Source organism: Paroedura picta, chromosome 3, assembly GCF_049243985.1.
Source record: "Paroedura picta isolate Pp20150507F chromosome 3, Ppicta_v3.0, whole genome shotgun sequence".
Taxonomy (NCBI): Eukaryota; Metazoa; Chordata; class Lepidosauria; order Squamata; family Gekkonidae; genus Paroedura; species Paroedura picta.
Genome location: NC_135371.1, coordinates 160,698,708 through 160,713,581, shown reverse-complemented (window position 1 = coordinate 160,713,581; position 14,874 = coordinate 160,698,708). Strand labels below are relative to the sequence as shown.

Below are 14,874 nucleotides of genomic sequence, written 5' to 3'. Positions count from 1 at the left end.
AAGGGAATGACTCACTTCTTAAAACGGAGCTCAGAAACGGTTTGGAAGCTACCTTACCGGATCTGAAAGTCTGTGTGCTCCAGCATCTCCCCCATGTTTGAGACTACGGATGGCCCGACAGTGAAGGGAATAACCACTCTGCACATGCTCAGATACAATGACCTCTCTTCTCATTCACACGTTCCAGGATTGCCTCTTATCAGTGACAAGGGTTGTCTGATGCTAACCTCTCGCGTTCCTGCTGACCTTCTGATAAAGCCATGGGGGGAGGGGTACACAACATATCTGGGTTACAGGCCAGCCTCCAGAATACTTGCCTGCCTGCCTGCCTGCCTGCCTGTCCATCCCTCTGTCCAACCTTACATCTCACTTTGGCTGCATAACGTCCCTTGGCCTTCTAAGGAAGCACCACAGCATTTAACTAGACTTGTCCTGAGTACGCCCTTCTTAAGTTTCCTCGCAGGACGCCGCTGTCCGCTGGCTGGAACTGAAGGGCACCATTCGTGGAGCTGAAGGCCCCTTAGAAAAGGTCAGGAATCTCACCGGTCTGTCCTAAGCGTGACTGTGCAGAAGATGGTTGGGAAGCTCAGGTGGGTACAGGCCCACCTGGGACCTCTTCCCTTCCTCCCCCCTCCAGGCCCATCGTTAGCCATTGGGGAGGGGGCAGGTTGACATGACCATAGACGGGATAAATGTTTAACAAAAGTATATAAAAATTAATTAACTCTCACTCATTCTGGGAAACCCTTCCAAGGCCATCAAGAAAGCCCAGGTTTCATGAAACACTGCTAGAGAAAGCCTGCCTTAAGAGCAGGGGTTGTCAAACTGCGGCCCTCCAGATGTCCATGGACTACAATTTCCATGAGCCCCTGCCAGCATTCGCTGGCAGGGGCTCATGGGAATTGTAGTCCATGGACATCTGGAGGGCTGCAGTTTGACTACCCCTGCATAAGAGGTTGGGGCTCTGTTTAGGATTGCAGCATCGGCTTGGCTAAGGTTGACCCTTTATAAAGAAAGGGTTGGTGACTGGACCCCCATGGCCTTAGCTCTCTTCCCCCTCCCCTCCCTTATTCCAACAATGTACAGATTATCTTTGAGGAGTCCTTTGAGCTCGTAGCTGCTTTTGGCAGGGGAGGGGGACATGTTCTCTTCATTGTTGGCACCTGGAACAGCCCAGCCTTGACAGATTTATGGAGATGAGAGGAGGGGAAATAGTCTAAATTAAGTATACGAGCCGCTGATCTGTAAATATAAGGGATGTTATCGTCTTGTTTATCTGGGAGGGGGAAAAATAAAAAGGAAAAATTGACACTGGAAACCTGAGAGCGCTTTTTATTGTGAAGGGGCTGCCAGGAATCAATGCAGTCATTTTTATTTGGGGTCTCAAGGAAAAGGAGGAAACCCAAACAGACAGACAACCGATCATGTTCTTTCCGAGTCTGAAGAAATTTACAACTGCGCTTTCTTGCAGACACGTTTGGTGCATACTTCCCCAGGTGCAGCTAAGCGCCTTCACGCACCTCGTGTCCCAACCGCCCAGAGGGCCCGCGACCTTCCAGCAGAGAAATCCGGCCAGTTTGCAACGAGCCATGGACTTCCTCTGCAAAACCTTTGGAGCTTTCAGGATTCAGGGTTAAAGTTGGACTGAATGCTGGCATCTGAGCGTCTGGGCTGACTCCGAAAGAGCTGAACTACCCTGGCGAATACCCGGAAGGCCAGAGAGGGCCGCTGAAGATTAATGGCCGGAGCCTTGACTCCAGAGTGGGAGATCCCCAGTGCAAAGCACTGCACAGTCTGGTGGCACTTGAGCTTCCCAAGGAGATCTGGAGGAGCCCCCTTACATTCCCGAGACTGAACAACACCCCGGATCTGGGTGACCTTGGGCTAGCCACTCTCTGCCTTCTCTCTCCTTTGCCCCAAAATGGGCCCTGAAGCCGGATTCGAACTCCAGACACTTGGGCTGGTGCATTGCTCATCAGGGTTTAGCAAAGGGCCTGAAGGTAACAAAAGAGCCCTGTTCCCTTAAACAGAGGCACAATGGATGGCAAGGGGGCAGATGAAGCTTGTCAAGGTGGGGAGGTGGAGGCCAACAACATCCCGTTTAGTTTCTGTTAAAGAGACAGCGCTTCTTTCTGTCTCCTCCTCCTCCTCTTCCTTCTCTAGGCACTTGGCAACCCCAGCTGGTGGACAAGCCATGCACGAATCAGATCTCCCCACAAAGCTTTTCCAGGGAGTCTCCCCCCCCCCACATTCAGCCACTAAAAATCCCACTATGATGGAAAACGTGTGTGTCCCTCGGCCAACTCCAGCATCATAACAATCCCTCCAGCCAAAGGCACCAGCAGTCCTCGGGAAGGCCAGGAACCATCCCCGGACTTCTCACAAAAAAACCCAGAGAGTCTCCAATCTGCTCTATGGAGGAATCCAAGGCCGTTCAGTTGCTTCCGACAGGGTTTGAAATGGCTGGGTTGACATGCGCGGGCTCCCAGTGGAGGCTGAGTTCCTCGAACGCCTTGGCCGAAAGAACTAAAAGCCTCACTGCTGGGCAACCCCACTCCGCACCTGAGGGATGATCAAGCCAGAGTTAAGCACTTTCAAGAGCCATTGACTTCAGGGGGGAAGAGTTAAGCACCTGCTGACATCTCTGTCGCGGGGATCAATGGCTCTCCTAAAAGGAGCCTGGTTTAAAAGCTTCGCTCCTCTGCTTTGTGTCTTGTGATGCAAGCAGCGCATTAATGCACGCCCTCCAGTGACCTTTTCAAGGGGCTTAAACTGGAGAGGGTCCGCAGGAGACGGGGTAGCAGCCTATTTATTCCTCTGCTTCATGGACACCCCACCTTTCTCCCTAAAGGGGACCCCGCCCCCTAGCAGCATACCCCCTTCTGCTTTCCTCTGCGTTGTCCTCCTGGCTGAGGCCCTGTGACTAGCCCCGGGGTCACGCAGCGGGCTTTCATGTCAGAGTGGAGGCTGCAGTCTGGATCTTCCCCAGGCTGAGTGCTGCCCTAAAACCCTGTTCCTGGGAGTAAGCCCCTTGGATATTCCTGCTGGGGATTGTGCCCTGTAGCCCATCAAAATACAGGACCCTGAAGGCCTTGGCTGGCCTCCCACCGCCACCCAGTAAGGTAAAAGCCAGCAGGATATAAACGTGGCCGATGGTTTGCCTTTGCTATGCAGACCCCCTCTCCCCCTTCCTTCAATAAATATACAAGGCAGGCGCTCTTCTGTCAAAGCGCTCTCTAAGGTCAACAAACAGGGCCGAGGCAGGCAATGGCAAACCCCCTCTGAAGGTCACCCATCGGGGTCACTTCAAGTTGGCTGGGCTGATGTCAACAGCTCTTATTAAGCAGTAAGTCTGCCCGGATGTCCGGAAGGCAGCTGGTCCCGTCAATTGTCCTTCTAGGCTGGTGAAAGGACAGTAAAGCGGCTAACCTCCTGCTGAGCTGAGCACCCCCAGGAAACACCATTGCTCGGTAATGAAAGGAGCTCAAGCCAAAGTCGAGGGGACAAGGGTTTGCGGGCAACACCCGTGTCCTGGCATCACAGCCTCAGGGATACACATCTCTCTCCTGGTTCACTTCCCAGTGGCCGGTCCAAAGGGCTAGGTGTGGCACAGGGCGACAGCAACTCAAAATCAGGGAAGCAGCCGGCTCAGAAAGTCGGGGGGGGGGGGAGTGTGCTCAGGCAAGCACACACTAGAATGTTGAAAAGTTGGGTGTGCAGCTGTGTACACACACAGGCAGTGGCAGATCCTTAGGAGAATCTCTGCCAGCTCTCTGCTGGACGGTAAAACCCTCCTCTGACCCCGATTTAACTGCTCTAGTGCAAACCAAGGAGGCTACCCTAGGCGACTCTCTCTTCAGACTGTTACAGATGCCCACTAAAGGGGGGAGGGAGAAGTCTCAAAGCGGATTACAATCGCCTTCCCTTCCTCTCCCCACAACAGACATCAGAGAACTCTGATAGAACTGCCGTGTGAGAACAGCTCTAACAGGACTGGGACTAGCCCAAGATCACCCAGCAGGATGCTTGTGGAGGAGGAGTGGGGCATCAAGCCTGGCTCTCCGGATTAGAGGCCACGGCTCTTAACCACTGCACCACACTGGCTCCCTGCTTCCCTCTGCACCCCAGCTAAAAGCTGAGGAGATTCAGCCAGAGCTGAAGAAGGATGAATGGCTTTTAAAAGATCCAGGGAGAACACGGACAAGATGCTTCCTAGCCAAAGTCAGATGGGGCTGCTTGTCCCGTAGAGACTAATGGGAATTTAGGGATGGAGAGAGAGAGAGAGACAGACTGTGTGTGTATCTCAGGAATGCCCTTGTTTCTTCAAGACCTGCCTGGTCGGTTTGACCGATAACTCCCGCTCCAAAAACCACTCCAGCCAGCCAGGCTTATCGAACAGGGGATTTCTGGAGCTGACTAGGATGTGCCAGGAATTCCCTCTGCACAATTCTATCCAACTTTTCAGGATCCTTCCAAAGAGCCTGACCTCATTGATACCGTGCTAGAGACTCCTTGCGAGCAAATGACTCTGAAGTCAAAGGACAACGTTTGCCTGCAAAGTTACTCAAAGTTCTGGAAGGTACAGGGGGGGGGCACACTGTTGCTGGGGGTGGGAACCTCTAGGGCAGGGGTAGTCAACCTGTGGTCTTCCAGATGTTCATGAACTACAATTCCCATGAGCCCCTGCCAGCAAACGCTGGCAGGGGCTCATGGGAATTGTAGTTCATGAACATCTGGAGGACCACAAGCTCTAGGGTGCTTCTAAACAATACTTTGCTGCTGGAGGCCCTTTTGGAAACAAGTCCCTGGGACCTCAAGGGAGTTTGCTTCCTGCCAGTATTTTGAGTATCTGGAGGCAGCATTAGGTAAGCAGGCAGGCAGGTGTGTAGAAAGCAGGATCTTAACCACTGGACCATTTTTCCCCTGGATATTAATGAGCTGACTGATATCCTGGCAGGCTTAAAGACAGAAGAGCACAGAAGGGGGGGGGAACCTTTGAGCAAAACATACCAGCCGCGAGCCTAAGCAAGTGTGAAAGGGTGGGTCACGGGTTCACACATGCATTTCTAGTCCACATGCAAAACCCATGAAAGAGCCGCAGATAGAGCCCTTGTGTGTAGAGGATCTTGCACAGACACACTCCTTCCCCTGGAGGCCCTGTTATAAATCAGCCACAGGCAAACGCACACCTCGAACTACAGACATAAGGGTCAGCTAGCACACGGCTAGTTCATGGCACAGAACCTGTATTGGCAATCAGGTATTTGTGTGGATACATAGAGGCACAAACTCAGGAATATACAGGCAGACAAAGAGCGACCGATTTGCCATCGGAAACAGAATTGACTGGATTAGCAGGTTACATATAATGAGCGGCTTGAGTGGGCCGGAGCCAGATCAGGTGGTGTTTTCGGAGAATTTGCTGCCAAATGCTTTTTGATAAAGAGGCACAAAAGGCGCACGTGCACACTCTCATCCCCACCATGGCCAAATGTGAGATTTAAAGAATGATGCAGGTAAACAGCCACTTTAATAAATTAAGCATTTCGGTCTGTAAACATTCCCATGGAATTAACCCGGTATTCCTAACCCCTTTGGAGTCTATTGGGGTTTTTAAGGGCCCCACTCTGTTTAGCATCATTGCACTGGGAGGTTTGCTTCAAATCTGGACAGATGGAGCGTTGGAGCCCCGAGGTGCAGCCCTGCTCCAGTGACATCAGTGCAGGGGTGTGGTTGTGGTTTCTGCTTTGAAAATGCAGGTTCAGTAGAAGCAGGGTTGCACCCAAGGTGCATGAGATCTCGGCTTGAACATTTTCTTCACGGGAAAGGAAGAAAACGGCTTTCTGCCAGACCAGGTTGACCATCCAGGAGTTGGCCACCAATACTTCCTGGGAAATGTCCTGGGGACGAACATGGGGCTTACCCCCCAATTTAACTTGTTGGGGGGACTGGCATGCAATTCCTGCTTTCCCTGGGCCGAGTGGAGCTTGGGAGGGTCATACATGCACACATTTGCATCCCTGGATACAGACAGGTAAACACACACACACACAAACCCCGCGCGCACACACGCACACACACACAGGGCCCGGCTCAAAAAACAACCCTCTTGTGATTTATCTCCCGGAAAGTTTTCCTGACGCTGATCCCCAGATATATATATTTTTTATTTTTCCTATCCATTTTAGGAAGAAGTTCTCTGGTGTCCAGCAAGATGGTTTCCAGATAGAGAAGTGCTTATGTTTCCAAGCGCACCTCTCTGTGTGTGTTTTGCCCTGGGAGAATAAACAGTGTCCACGCACGCACACACACACCACCATCACACCAACACGGAGCAGACTTTATTCGCGAGTGGTTGGGTGAGGTCTGGGGAAAGGAGCCCACAAGGCACTTAAGAAGGGAAGGTTTGGGGAGAAGCGAACTCTTTCCAAAAGGTTTGGGGAGAACTGAGACCTTTCCAAGATCTTTCCGAGGACTGAGACTATCTCCCTCGAGCCGATCCATGTCATTACAAAGCGGTTTATTATATATATTTATTATATTTGCGCGAAGGGAGCATCCTGCCTCTTCCACATATTGGCACTCACTGCCCTGCCCTGTACAAAGCTACGCCTGCGTTGACAGGTTTGGGGGGGGGGGGGACATAGGAACCAAACGTTCCCTTCACCCGCGGCAGACCTCGCTCCTAACCACGCGATCCACCACCCAGTTAAGCCTTACCACGACGATGCATAGCCCTCTCTATTACCTTAGTTAAGACAACCACCAAGCTTAACCGAGCTGGGAGGAGTTCTTAGGACGCCATTCGGGAAAAGAGAAACGGGGGAGGCTTAGATTTCGCCACGTTGAGGATCCGTCTGGCAAAAGGCTGCCCCTTCCTTCCCCTCCCCCCCCCCAGCCTGATAACTCGAACTTTAACCTTATGGCTTCCCCCTCGTCCTCCACACCAACAACAACGGCTTAGACCCGTGTGGTCCTAAAGGGGCAAAATGAGGCGTCGCCTCCCCATTGAACTCAGCCGGAGCGTACTCCCGAGGAACCGCGCACAGGATCGGGATCGCGTTTCGGGGCTGGGAGGGGTGGCCCCTTTTCCTGGGAGGTCTCCATTTCCACCAAAAGGTGTATTGGCTTCGCGAATTGCTAGCAACTCTCCGTCGCCCGCGCTCCGCTTCCGCCTGGCGAGTTTGTTCGGCTTCCTTCGGCGGCTCTCTTTCATCCCTTTCTTATCGGCTCTTCCTCGGGCGATAAAAGCCCGCCAGTCCTTTTAACTGGTGCAAACGGAGCCCTCCTTTCAACTCCAGGCCTTGGAGAGGCTTCGCGGGTGTCCGCCGCTCGGCTCTCCCAAAACTCCCGCGTCCTCCGGGCCAAGCCCCGGAGGGGATCCAAGCCGATAGACACCGGGAGGCGGAAGGGAGGCCCACCCGCGCAAATCTGCGCCCTCGAAGGCGCTCCATAAGATCCGCTTTGGTGGTCCGGGAGGCGACTCCGTCCCAAAAGCCAAAGCGAAGCCCCAAAATCCGGCTTAACAGTAAAACGCGCTTCTGATTCTGCACTGCCAATGTGGAAGGAGACGAAGGCTGCAGTCCTTGGAGGATTTTCCTGGGAGTAGGCTCCGTTGAATCAAATGAGCTTTACTTTTGAGTAGACCTGCTTTAGGCTGGCTCCCCCAACCGCCTGGTAGGTGCCCAGGTCGGACCTTGCCTACAAGTTGGGGATGGTGGCCCAGGGCACACGGAAAAGGGCGCAGGTGGCTTCGATTCAGGATTCGGCTCCCGTCATGTCTCGCCGCGTTGCCTGCTCTCCTACCGAGCGCGCTTAAAGGTAGCCGGGCGGCGGCGTGCGGAGGAGCCGAGCTGGAAATCCCGACCGCCCTTTCGGGTCCTGGGAGGGTCAGGCCACTCACCTTTCAGGGATGAGGCGGAGAGAAACGTAGCTCCGTCCTTGGCATGCTTACTCGGAAGTAAGTCCCACTCAGTGCCAAAGGACTTGCTCCCGAGTAAGCGCGCCAAGCGCTACAGCATTGCAAGCAAAGAGGAATTCGGTGGGAGTCAAATCCGGGCCGAGGCAACTTTGAAAAGGGACCCGCGATTGTAGGAGAACGGCCAGGAGAGCTCGACGCGGAAGCCTTCCCCGCCACGGCCGGGCTTTCTCCTCGCCACCGGCCAATAAATTAAGGGCTGCATTTCCACGGAAGTCAGGATCGGCGGGAGCATTAACCGGAGCCGCTCGAGCCGATGCCGTCCTCTGCGGCAGTTAATTCCCACCTGTCTGCAAAGACGCGTGGAGGACGGAATCGGCCATTACTGAACTCCACACGGGCTAAGGGAGATGTGGGGCAGACCTCAAATCTGGCGGAGGCGCTGCACTCCGCGGCCCTCCACAGGCCTGCGCCAGGGCAGGTCCCGTCCGAGCCAAGTGCCTGCGGGAGCAAGAGAGACAAGGGGCTGGCCTGCACACCCCGATTCCCTAGCTAAAATTCAAAAGAACCCCCCTCCCAGCTCGAATGTGCGGTTACTGAGAAGAAAGTCCCATTCGTGGGAGAGGCCGCTTTTAGACACACCGCGTCTGTGTACCGCTGTATATGCAGTGCCTCTGCTCGGGAGTAAGTCCTACGGAACTCAGTGCTAAATGCCTTCCTAACAAGGTCTTCTTGGAATCCTGCTCAGGTCTACTGAGTAGGGTTTGCTTCCAGAAAATGATCTGTAGGATTGCAATGGGACCGAACCCCCCTCCCCAAGCAGGCACAGGACTACAAGGAAGAAGAGATCTGGCTGGCTTTATCTAAAGAATGTAGGATCAAAGGATCCATAAACAAAAATGCGGCATAGAAGAGTTTCTACTCGGCTGTTAATTTGCATAGAGATTCATTCCAAGATTTCGTCCCTCTTTTCTTTCTTTCTTTCTTTCTTTCTTTCTTTCTTTCTTTCTTTCTTTCTTTCTTTCTTTCTTTCTTTCTTCTTTCTTTCTTTCTTTCTTTCTTTCTTTCTTTCTTTCTTTCTTTCTCTCTATCTCTCTATCTCTCTATCTCTCTATCTCTCTATCTCTCTATCTCACCTCTTCTCATACCTTCTCTATGAGAAGGTCTCATCCCCACCCTTCCATAAGGGGACAGACGCCTGATTCCCGCTTGTCCCCAGGGGTAATTTCAAGTGGGGACAGAGGTCCTTCAGGGGGGCCCCCTCGACTGCCACAGGCCCCAGCCCCGTCTCCCGACTTCACAGTTCTTTGCCAAACAAGTAAATTAACCTGCTGCTCCAAACAATTGCCCCGAGATGATGTCTCTCCCCCAGCAACAAGACTTCGCGTTCCCCAGTCAACTCGCCCTTTGTTCTGCTGTCCAAATTCGGGGTCGTGACCTAGCCTAGCGCAAAGCAAACCAGCGAGTAAACATTTTAGTGGAGCTTCTTTCAATATTTATTAGAAGTGCTCCAAGTAAGTCAGGTTGGGTTGGAGGGGGGGGGGGGATTGGAGACCAGGCAAGTCTCTCAAAGATCTGGCCCTCCGGTGTCTCCAGCAAATGGTGCCCCTGCATGGCAGCTCCTTTCGGTTTATGGAGGGTTTGGTACAGGAGGGTGAAGGGATGGAGGTTACAGGTCTAGTTTCAGGACAATGTTTAGTTGCTGGGCAGCAGTGGAAGGAAGGAAGGAAGGAAGGAAGGAAGGAAGGAAGGAAGGAAGGAAGGAAGGAAGGAAGGAAGGAAGGAAGATAGATAGATAGATAGATAGATAGATAGATAGATAGATAGATAGATAGATAGATAGATAGATAGATAGATAGATAGATAGATAGATAGATAGATAGATAGATAGATAGATAGATAGAGCATTACCATACAGGGTGTACACTCCACAAAGGGATAGACAGATGCAATCTGCAGAAGATGTAATTCCTTGCTCATCTGAGGGCAGGTATCTAAACACACACACTCACACACTACATGGAGATAGTGTATAGATAGGGCCCATCTACCGGTTTAAAGATCTTCTCTTCTCCCCCCCTCCCTCCGAGCGTGTGCTCTTTAATTTCTTGGCATTTGTGCTAGAATCTAAAGGTCGTTTTATTGTGTTCGTGTGCAGGGGGGTGGGGAGATCTGGTAACGTTTCCCAGATTCGTTTGTTTGTTTCCTTCTCCAGGCCTGGCATTTCCTTGTAGGGAGGAGATGTAAGGAAGACAAGGAGCCTTCGGGGATTTGGGGGGAGGGAGGCACCTGGGGGTAGAGAAGCGCTGGGTGGAAGGTGGAAGATTTTCCGACAGGAAAATCGCCAATATTTGCTTCCATGGGCTTCGGCTCCACTGTAGAGAGCAGCCCAGCCCTCTGTGTGGTTCTGCTGTGCGGTGTCCCTTCTCTCTGCTTGAAGCAGAGGCATCGGTGGGGTGGGGATCATCTCAAAGGGTCATTCTTTCCCCTTCTCTTGATCCCTCTTCCCAGCTACGCTTTTGTCCTCCCAAGATTTCTCCCCACACACCTTCACAGGAGCACCAAAGGGCTGTGGGGCTGACCCTGGGGGGCCTTCACTGGATTGGGCCACTTGCCTTTCTTATGGACTCCTCCTTGCCCCGTATCCCGACAGGACAGGCAGAAAGTCTGAGCGCTGGTGCCGAGAATACTTCCCCATCACTGGAAGGGGGAAGAGACACATGCCCTTGCTTTGTTCGACCCCCGGTATCCTATTGTTTTCAGCAGCTAGGAGCCAGCCCAACACAGGCGGACGCTCAGGAGCAAAGGGATCGCCTTCCCCGCATGAGGGAAAGGTGCCAGCTAGGAGAGATTTGGCCAGAGACACCAAGATCAATAAATGCCCTCACCGCAAGACCACCAGTGTTTGGTGCAAATGTGAAGAGCCCTGGACAAGGAGGACAATCAGTGCTAAAAGGGGGTGCGGGAGAGATGCTACAGGGACACTTCCACGAATACCTTTAAATGTGGTGGGTTTTATCTGCTTGGAAAATTTCGGGGATTTTGCAGTGGCTTTTATCCAAGCCCGTATTGGAGAAGGATCCCTGGATGTGAAAAGCATCTCGGATCTGCCCCTTCCCTTGGAGCTTGGGTCAGGAGGAACCTCCACCCCACCCCCCAAAAAAGATTGCAATGTCCATATTAATATGCAATTCCCTTAAGAAAGGACCCAGAGCGAAATGATTCTCCACCGAGCATCAGAACTCTGAAAGTGGCTGGTTTCTATTCAGAACAACCAAACGGAAGCTCTTCTCTCAACAGTGTAGAAATATCTACCTGGTTTCCCCACCACAATAAGCCACTCGCTTTTTAAGCTCAGGCTACCACTGGACATCCTGAGATGAACCTGAAAGGACAGAGCAACCCAACAGCTCCATAATCTCCATGCCCTCTGGGTGAACTTCTGGCTGACCACTGGGTCTGGAGAGAACTGGGCTGATGCAGCCAGGTCGTTTTGAATGCTGCTCAGGATCTTTACTTGGGCCGGTTGCTCGCATCCGGATCCAGAAGCCATTCTAGCCCCCCTCCCCTGAGTCTTGTCCCTTTCTCTGCTGCCTTTGAGGACCACTGCAAAAGCCCCCCGGAGAGGCCAAGCTCTCTGTGTTAGACTGCTTCACAGGTCTCATGTCTAAGCTGGAAGTTTCTATACCTAGCTGAACTAGGGGACCTCCCGGTTCTTTCAAGGCACATGACTCTCCTTCTATAGACTTCTGGCATCGGTGGTGGAAAGATCCGTCAAGTCACAGCTGATTTATGGCAAACTCCCAGCATTTTCAAGGCAAAGAGGTGTTCAGAGGTGATTTGCCATTGTCTGGCCTGAAGCGAAGACCCTGGTGCGCCTTAGAGGTCTCCCATCCAAGTGCCAGCCACGGCTGAGGTTGCTTCGGCTAGCCTGGACTTTGCCACTACCTACAAGGGTAATATAAACTGTGCCAGATCTTTGTGTTAAATCCTAGGGCTGGCTAATAGCCAATGGGGGCCACCCGATCCTGTTGCCCTGAGGATGAGTTGGCGCTCTGACTTCCAGCAGACCTCAGTGGCATGGCATCTGTGTCCTTGCTTGCATTTTTAAAAAGGCACAAAGATTGCAGGGGATCTTTGGCATCAAAATAGCAGGCTGCCTTTTCTTATTTGGGGGTTGGGAGAGAAGAAAGAAGGGAACCTGAAAGCATAAAGAGAAGGGGGCACCTGGGGAGTAAACTTTAACACCGTTTGCCTTAGACGACGGGAAGGAGAGGGCTGGATAAATAGAATATGACCCCTCAGGATGCCATAGAGGGTAGATAACAGTGGTTGTAAAAACTAAACTCCACATATATATGATCAGCTAAAAGCAGTGGGTGAGGCAGAGAATGTTCCCTTTTTGCAGGGCTGCCAGCTTGTAGGGCTGGGTTGAAATCCGTCTCTGTGCAGAGTCTTTTTTACCTAAGGCAAAGCCTCCTTAACATCTACGAAAGAAACCAAGTTTGCCTCTGAAATGAATACATGGAAAGGCAGAGAAGAGCGGTGGGCAGCGTTGGCCCCGAAACCCCCAGGACCGCCCGCCTATGGACTGGCTGCTGGCTGTCGGGAAGGAAATACGAGTCTTTCGGCCCAAGTCCCCAAATGTTTGGTTTGGTCCCTTGCCCATCAAAATAAATCAAGGCGACAGATTAGGAAGTACATAAAACTATATCTCTTGGATAATGATATACGAGACCACAATAAATATAAGTTACATGTTGAAGCGGCTGGCAGTTATGGCTGGGAACCCCCCGTAACTCATTCGTTTAACACTAGCGGGATGTTTGTCTTTTAATTACTATTAAACAGGGGAGTTGGACACACGCACCCCTACACACACACACTCACACACACACTCCAATGAATGGGGGGAAGAGGGGAACACGAGAAGCTACAGCCAGCTTGGAGAAGTCCAGGGACAGATGCTGTTAACAATTTAGGAAACTAGGGTTAGGCTGCCTGATGCTAAAGGGGTGGGGGGAGGGGAGAGTTCCTTGTAACTATGCACAAGTTACAGCTCTGCGGAGCCTTGCCTAGCACCAGGGAAGGCAGGCTCCTTTGGAATTCTACCTTTCTGAAACCCGAGTTCCCATCTGCCCATTTCGGTGGCCTCCTTGTCCCAGGGCTTCCCTAACGCCTCCTTTTATGGCCATCTAAGTCCCCGCTAAGTGATCCCGGCAGGACCATTAGAAGAAACCTTCTCTTTGAGCAAGACACTCGTCCAAACAGTCATGGTAACTCTAACCGAGAACAAGAAAGGACGCACAACTCCGCAAGCAACTTCTAGCAACACACACGTGCGCGCCCGCCGGCCGCCCTCTTATCCTCCTGTAACCCTCTCACCTGGCTGGACTTTTGGAACAGGCCAAAGACCATCACCGAGGAACAGAACCGGCCATGTCAAATAAGAAGAGATCCCACCATTCCCCATAGCGCTGGACCAAGTCTCACAGAAAGTCAGCCCAGGCTTCTGGTCCCAGAAGCTACAGGAGATGCTGAAGCTGTGGCCTGAGGCTTGAGGCAGACATACATGTCCAGGAGCTGGCTGGTGCTGGTGTGTTGGTAGCCACCGGGTTCCACTGACTGAACTTTCCACAATAGTTTGCCGAGCTCCCAACGTGGACCAGTCAACACCCAAGAATCTGGTCCTCCCCCTGGTTTCTCTCCCCCCCCCAAAAAAAAAGCCTGCATTTTGATTTAGAAGGAAATTCTTGTTCATCTGTTGCAGAGACTTAAAGACCCACCTATTTCCCTTTAGCTAAAGAATTGCATTTTTAAAATATACGTGTATATATATATATATAGTTCAAGTTGTGCTTTTTCCTTTGTTTGGTTGTTTTTAAAAAAAAAATGCAAGGTACTTACTTGGCTTGGAAAGTGCTCTTGCCATAGGATCGCCAGCTGGGAAATCTTCCAAACTATGGGAAGGCGGGAAAATGAGATGGGAGGCTTGGCCGAGACTTCACCCTTCCTTCTTTTCTCTGGGGTTATTTTGGTGACAGCACAATGCGATAACAGGCATTGAATCTGCTCAGCCTCTCCCCCCCCCCCTCTTTGGCTCTCCCTCCCCACCCACCCGGCTCTCTATTACTATGGTAAATTTCTTACAAAGAGCCTAACCAGTGGCGATGCTCTGAAATGTGTGTAGAGAGCACAGAAGGTACACGTTGGGAGACTCACTCGGGTCAGAGGGGCCTTGGAGGTCAGTCGAAACGGCAAGAATAAAACTGCTGGCCTAGAAAAAGTTGCCCTTTGGGTGAACCCTCTTTTCTTTTTCTTTTTGGCTTTTACCCGAACTCCAATAAAGTACCTCTGAGGCTCTCAACATGGAGGTGTCAAAAACTTAGAGAGGGGGAGAGGAAGAGCCAGAGAGAGGAGCAAGCTGGGTGTATCTCCTGCCATCTCCCCCCTCCCCTCCCCTCCCCCCCTGCCCCTTCCTTCCTAAGGCATTCATAATCTCTCTGCCCAGCTAAGAGTTGTGTCATGGCCAAGTCTAAAGGCTAAAGCATACAAAATATTTTTTAAAAGGAAAAGAAAATCCCAAAAGGAGGTTAAACATTTTAGTCCACCCCAAGAAGGAAATAAGCGGGTGGGAGGGCATTATGCAGGTCCTAAGTTGAATCATGATGCCCCCCAAAAAGTGTTTCTTTTTTTTAAAAAAAATCTAAATATACAGACTATACAGTTGGAAAAGTGATTGATGTTTTTTTCCCCTCCCCCCCCTCCGGGTCTCCTGGGCAGACAACAGAATACAATCTCTCTCTCTCTCTCTCTCTCTCTCTCTCTCTCTCTCTTTCTCTTTCTCTCTCTCACAGACACAAAAAGGGACCATCGCTTTCAGCTTGATCCCTTCACAGACACTTTGTTAAGTATTCATCAAGTTCTGAAGTCAGCGTGTGAAATTTAAAACACAC

The 14,874-nt window shown here is 51.6% G+C and overlaps 1 protein-coding gene across 12 annotated transcripts in view; it reads right to left on the bottom strand.

The window, feature by feature from the left end:
• Positions 1–14,874, bottom strand: part of LOC143833348 (homeobox protein Hox-D3-like) — a 146,937-nt gene that overhangs the window by 82,235 nt on the left and 49,828 nt on the right. Inside the window, exon 1 of one of the 12 annotated variants that reach the window (XR_013229602.1) lies at positions 13,826–13,980. The exons of 9 other annotated variants lie outside the window; for them this stretch is intronic. The gene's annotated coding sequence lies outside the window, so the exon portion shown is untranslated. Of the gene's footprint in view, positions 1–6,748; positions 9,607–13,825; positions 13,981–14,874 lie in introns of those variants that run through there. 2 more of the 12 variants (XR_013229612.1, XR_013229607.1) reach the window with 2 other exon arrangements.